Source organism: Tupaia chinensis, unplaced genomic scaffold (assembly GCF_000334495.1).
Source record: "Tupaia chinensis unplaced genomic scaffold, TupChi_1.0 Scaffold000544_1, whole genome shotgun sequence".
Classification (NCBI taxonomy): Eukaryota; Metazoa; Chordata; class Mammalia; order Scandentia; family Tupaiidae; genus Tupaia; species Tupaia belangeri.
The window spans coordinates 435,254-442,294 of record NW_006160056.1 but is presented as its reverse complement, the minus strand read 5'-3'; the positions used below and the strand labels follow the sequence as shown (position 1 = coordinate 442,294).

At 38.4% G+C, this 7,041-nt stretch overlaps 1 pseudogene; it reads right to left on the bottom strand.

Annotated features, from left to right (window-relative positions):
• Nucleotides 1-1,349: 1,349 nt before the first annotated feature.
• On the bottom strand, nt 1,350-1,519 carry LOC102494541 (mitochondrial import receptor subunit TOM7 homolog pseudogene; annotated as a pseudogene).
• Between the last annotated feature and the right edge of the window lie 5,522 nt (nt 1,520-7,041).

The following is a 7,041-nucleotide window of genomic DNA, read 5'->3' as shown; positions in this document are numbered from 1 at the left end:
AATTTAATGCCATTGGAAAGAATAAGCACTGGAAACCGCGAAATAGCATTGAACCCCAGAGGGAGAAAAGCCATCAAGGCTGCTAACGTGATCTAGTTTGACAACCTCCATTCCTGCAACAGGCACTCTTCTGCACGGTTGGGGCTCCTTGGCTGGGCGCGGGGGCGTTTAAACAGATTCTGCCAGAGCAGCCGGTCGCTTCTCAGCTGGGAGGGCAGTCATCTCCCTCACATCTCCTGAGCATTAATTTAGCAAACGGTCTTCCTGCTAGTAAGCCAAAGTAATCAGAACGCACGGGAGGTAAGACTTCAGAACCAGAATCCGGAGCCATTGGAACAACTCCAGGACGCTCTCATGACGCTTTGGGACGCAAGTACTCAAAGTGTAGACGGCCCTTTGGAATTTCGGCTTTTTGCCCAGATCACTTGGGACTGTGCTTATTTGAGGAATCTCCAGCCCCCTGGCCAAAAAGCAGAAGGGAATTTCCGCAGGACAGGCCCTCAGGGCATCGGAGATTCCACAAGATGGGGATATTCTCAAAGGAAACTAGAGTAACCCCCTTAAAGGGAAAGTGACGTGTTGTTGGCTCACAGCAACTACTATGGTGTTTCCTTTTCTGCAAAGGAAGAAAAGATTACACAGTAGAAGCTCTTGAATTTATTTCTGGACCGACTGTAGGAAATAAAACATTATTAAGATGAGCTGTTATACTTTATCCAGATTTTCTTCCAAAAGGTCAAAATAATTAAAAATAATCTGCTTTGTTAAAAACATTTTATAATTAAATATTTTTTGTTTCTTTTTAAAACTTATTTTAATAAACTGACTAGCAAAAACTAGCTAGAAATATTTATTAGCATGAAAAAACAGCTAAACAATTTGTAGCTGCCTAATGACTAACACATTTTATAGTCTCTATAGATTTTTGTGTATTTTATTTATATCCATGTGATATTACATTTTTAGTTCATGTATGCTTCTATGGGGTTATTTCTTTTTTTAATCTAATGAAATCTCATATGATCCTAGAAAAACTTTTAAGGTTATTATAGAGTTACGGACTCTTGTAGGTTAATACCGCTATATCTTCACTTGTTAAACTACATAATCTTGACCAAATTACTTAAAGTTTCTGAGATTTTTTTTAACATTGTTGAAAATATTTATTTTGATACATTCTACATAAATAAGTCAGCAGAGGTTCTACTCTGCCCCAGATGCATCTGTGAAGAGCCCTGCAGCATCCACGTGGTGACCATCTGAAGGCTGTCCCATTTCTTATCCCAGCCAGAGCACTTTCCATGTGTTCCTGTCCACTGATTGCTTCCAGTCCAGATGACCAAATAGTCCTCTATCCCCAAAGTAAGCTCAAAACAGTTGGTTCTGGCATTCCAGGATCTGCACCTCTCTTAAATCCCAGGTAAATCACCAGAGGAATAAAGCCCCAGCGGATGGCAAAGTGGCCATCTCTGAAGAGCTGCTGCAGCCCCTGCTTTGCTTCTTTGCTTAACTTCACCATGACAACTGCTGGGGAGGCACAAGGAGGACCCGAACAGCAGGGATCTCTTTGGGAAACCTGAGGTTTTTTTTTTAATCCGTAAAATAGGATATCAAAACAATAGCCTTTTAGGGCCAGCCGGTGGCCTAGTGGTTAAAGGTGTTGGACTCCCACCTGACCACACTTTGAGTCCTGGACCTGGTGGCTTGCTTTCTCACTTTCCCTCTCTCTGTCTCTTCCAAAGTAAAATATTAATAATAATAATTAATAAATAAACTTAAAAAGAATCCTTTATCAAAAGCAAACAAAAAATAGTCTTTGGATTCCATAGGATTGTTTTGGTACTTTAATGAGCTAAGTCATACCAAGTGCTTAAAACTATTTAAGTGGTGCATAACCAGTTGCTCAATATTTCTTTCTTTTTTTTTTTTTGGAGAGGTTTTCGCTTGTAGGGCACGTGTGCTTGCCAGACAGACAGAGAGAGACAGAGAGACAGAAAGTGAGAAATCACCCCCCAGGGGGGATGGCCACGCCGCAATCCCTTCTCCTCCATTCTCCTCTCAGGATCTTGGGCACGCACACACACATGTCCGCCATGAGTTTTAAGCCACCGGGTCCGGGACACGAACCGCGGTCAACTACATGGGAGTCCAGTGACATAGCCATTACGCTAACTGCTGGTCCCTTTTTTTTTTTTTTAAATTTTGCTTAATTTTTAAACAACCTTCTATCTATGTGATTGTTCAAAACATTTTTTGTTTTGTTTTAATTTTACTGTTGATTAATGTGAAGCCCAGGATCACCTAATTAGGAATGAAACTATGGTTCGAACCCAACCAAACAGGTTTCAAAATACATACTTTATCAGCTCTGAACTTAAAGCTCACATAGGTCTTACCATCTTTATCATTATTAATGAAATGATACTTTGAATCTTCTTATGGTCCAGAAATGATAATACTAGCAGTGGCGTGGTGGTTAAGGGGGCTAGATTCCCACATGGCCGACCGCGTTTTGAGTCCTGAGCCTGGAGGCTTACTTTCTCACTTTTTATCTCTCTTACACACACTCTGTCACTCTCTGGTCAAATAAAAATAAATAAATAAATAAATAAATAAATAAATAAATAAATAACGTTAAATAAAATAATTCTTAAAAAATTATAATAAAAATTATTTGGATTAAAATGCAAAATCATGCAGTGGAAACAAGTGTTAAACTAAACTATTTTGTCCTAAAACAGCAACTATACTCCAACACTTGGATTCTTATGGTTAAGCCAAACTCATACATGTTAGGCTGTTTTCCTGAGCTGGTAACCAAGTTACAGTTAATCACACTAGTCAGTCACAGAAAGCCTGTATTTTAGGCTGTTCCCGTAGCCTTCCATCCAGTTGTAAACAATCCAATGATTTCTCTACCTCACTTCCTCACTTTTGTTTTTAAATGCCACTTTCCCTTTCCTGCAGAAGTCACTTTCCCTGTGACTCGCCAGACTCTCTTGGAGGCTATCTTCTGGGAGACTACCTGATTCAAATCACCCAACCCTTTGTTTAAATAAACTGTTAAATTTTGTTTTGTTTAAAATTTTAACACAAGTAATTAAAAAAAATACACTGTAAAATATAAAACATTTTATTCATGGGAATGATTTATGATGGGAATTTTATACACTGTGTTGTCCTAATGGAAAATGGCTTTTTGGTCCCCTTCACTTCCTGTCAAATAGACTCTTATTTACTCCACCCATTTCTCTAGTATAGGACCAGCCAAATACCATCTACACCAGGTGTTTGCCACAAAATGCTCCTGTGTAGGACTAAAGTTTCTAACACCTGCCATCCCATTAATGATTTTCTTTTCTTTCTGAAAACAGAAGGAATTAACACATGGTAACTTCATCTATAACTCTATAGAGTTAGACGCATGAAAATTATTGTTCATATCTCCCAGAAGATCTATTTTACATCTCAAAACAAGTGAATCATTTGATTCCTTTTTGTTTTAATATTTGTAATTTTATTTCTTTCTGAGAGGAAGAGAGAGAGAGAGAGAGAGATAGAGAGAGAGAGAAAGCATCTCCAATAGGGTCTTCATGCTGTGATCTACCCCTAGTCACAGCTGGACTGAAACATAGGCAAGCATACATGCTTGGTGTGCTCAGGGAGACCTTGGGATGCCAACTCAGGACCTTTCCCATGAGAGCTCTGTATTGTTACCACTGTGCAACCACTTGGCCGGTGAACCATTTCATTCCTAAGATTTTCCAGTGAGAAGTTTCTTCCAAATTGCGGCTTGTGGTTTAATGTTGCTACTACAGAAAAGAAGGACCTATGAAGAGTTGTTGCATCTATTCCATAAAAGATGATAGAACTTATAAGTTAATGAATGATTAATTTCTAACCCAGGAATGGTTATAAAATTGGGTCAGAACCCCCGCTTCTTCAGGCAGTCCGTGGATGTAGGCAAAATACAATGTCTGTGACTCTTCACTCTGTAAGGTGTGGGAATTAAGGTCTACTCAAGGTTTTATCATCATGAGCAACTGGTGATTGTAAAACACCCCAAATCTTTTCTCATCACCCCCTCAGAGAATCACTCCTCATCAGCAACATGCAGAATGTATCTTCTCTTTCTGCACAAATACTTCTGCAATTTTTAACATTTAATATACCTACTCATGAAAGTAATATGGCCCCTTTTATATCCCAGTAGCACTTTCATGAAAATAAAATTACAAGAGGGGAAGCTTTTTCATTACACAAGCAGGTAATGAATACTCAATTGCTCAGAGAAAGAATCAGCAGATTAAATAATCTACTGATGATCAGACAGATTCAGAATTAGAAAGCAATTCAGCTTTGAAGCTTTTGAGGAGTCACACTGTTTTGTGTTACACCTTCAGAAGATGGGACCCACTATAAATAACTCTGGAAGTTAGAGAGGAGTTTCTACAATGTAAACAGCTCAAAATGCCTCTTCCCAGATTGTGTATCAGGATTTCCTTCAATTCCCTGAACAATCTTCTCAGTCTTCTCTCTGTCCAAAGTACCAGAGCCTGTGAACTGTACCCATTGCACAAAATTCCTTTGCTAATGCAAATACGACTCTCTCACCTGTTAGGACTAGGTGCTAGTCAATGAAATTACTTCTCTCTATAGCTGACAGAACTGCTGAGGTATTTTTATTAAGTAATCAGCCTGTCAGTTAGACACAGCTGGACTGAAACATAGGCAAGCATACATGCTTGGTGTGCTCAGGGAGACCTTGGGATGCCAACTCAGGACCTTTCCCATGAGAGCTCTGTATTGTTACCACTGTGCAACCACTTGGCCGGTGAACCATTTCATTCCTAAGATTTTCCAGTGAGAAGTTTCTTCCAAATTGCGGCTTGTGGTTTAATGTTGCTACTACAGAAAAGAAGGACCTATGAAGAGTTGTTGCATCTATTCCATAAAAGATGATAGAACTTATAAGTTAATGAATGATTAATTTCTAACCCAGGAATGGTTATAAAATTGGGTCAGAACCCCCGCTTCTTCAGGCAGTCCGTGGATGTAGGCAAAATACAATGTCTGTGACTCTTCACTCTGTAAGGTGTGGGAATTAAGGTCTACTCAAGGTTTTATCATCATGAGCAACTGGTGATTGTAAAACACCCCAAATCTTTTCTCATCACCCCCTCAGAGAATCACTCCTCATCAGCAACATGCAGAATGTATCTTCTCTTTCTGCACAAATACTTCTGCAATTTTTAACATTTAATATACCTACTCATGAAAGTAATATGGCCCCTTTTATATCCCAGTAGCACTTTCATGAAAATAAAATTACAAGAGGGGAAGCTTTTTCATTACACAAGCAGGTAATGAATACTCAATTGCTCAGAGAAAGAATCAGCAGATTAAATAATCTACTGATGATCAGACAGATTCAGAATTAGAAAGCAATTCAGCTTTGAAGCTTTTGAGGAGTCACACTGTTTTGTGTTACACCTTCAGAAGATGGGACCCACTATAAATAACTCTGGAAGTTAGAGAGGAGTTTCTACAATGTAAACAGCTCAAAATGCCTCTTCCCAGATTGTGTATCAGGATTTCCTTCAATTCCCTGAACAATCTTCTCAGTCTTCTCTCTGTCCAAAGTACCAGAGCCTGTGAACTGTACCCATTGCACAAAATTCCTTTGCTAATGCAAATACGACTCTCTCACCTGTTAGGACTAGGTGCTAGTCAATGAAATTACTTCTCTCTATAGCTGACAGAACTGCTGAGGTATTTTTATTAAGTAATCAGCCTGTCAGTTAGATACGTATCTAGAGTCACTCCTTATTAGGAGCAAGAACTCAACAGACGATGATAATTTTCATTAATAATAACTTTTGATGCGCTGTAAGAAATAGTTAATTTGTATTTTTCGTAGCTTTATTGAGGTGAACAAATTTTATATTTAAAGTATGCAATGTGATTATTTGATAGGCATATATATTTTCAAATGATTGCCCTAGTCAGTCCTTTAACAGATCACATTTATAAAGTTCCAACTTACAGAGTTACCTTATTTTGTGGCAATGACCCTAAAGATCCACTTAGTAAATTAATTTCTTCTTAGAAACATTGGTTATTAACTTTAACACTCCTTATGTTTGGAAAGATAAATATATTTTCAGTTTTCAAAGTTCAGTTAGAAATAGCCTATTCAAGGGATTTTCAAAAGGTTGTCAAGCTCAATTTCTTCCAGGGAACACTGCCACAACTTCATCCAGCATTTAAACAGAAAGCAGATTAAAAATGAAAAAAAAGCTATAGATAGATTTTAAAATCCCTTTGTTATAGCATGCAATTGCTGCTATATTTGACACACCTAGAAGAAAACTGTCTTTCAGTAACCAGGAAATGCAGTTTATCTCATTTTAGGCACTAGAATCATAACTACAGTGATGATTGAAATCAGGTGCTTGAATTCCATCTATAATAAGATCCAAGGGTTCTATTATGAACTTCATCAAGATAACTAAATGAGATCGTCAGAACCAGCACTGAACAATGAACTCTCAACACATTGTGCACATTTAGCAGGCAGCACACCAACAAACAGTAAACAGAGGAGCTCTGATAGCAACTTCCAATCATTCCTCTATAAGAATTCATGATGTCATAGTCAGATAAGGCCATGGGGTGTGTTGTCCTCATTCCTGTCTAATTTACCCACTGTTTCTCTTTCTACCTACAGAGCTCACCATCCTGTAGCAGGCAGGGGAATTGTACTTTCATGAATGGTCATCCATCTGTTTTGTTTGCTGCTATAGCCACGGCAACCAGCACAGAACCTAGGACATATTCTGTTTTCAGTAAACAACTCCAGTGACGAGCAGAGTCCCTTACTAGATTCAGGACTCTTATTGCCTTTTTAGCACCATATCCCCATTACTACAGCCTTGGGCTTCTTCTCTGTCTACACTGCATCATATCTTAGCTGAGACTACCTGGGGTGATAAAAGGATTTTTTTTAATTTAATTTTTTCTTTTTTCAATATATATATA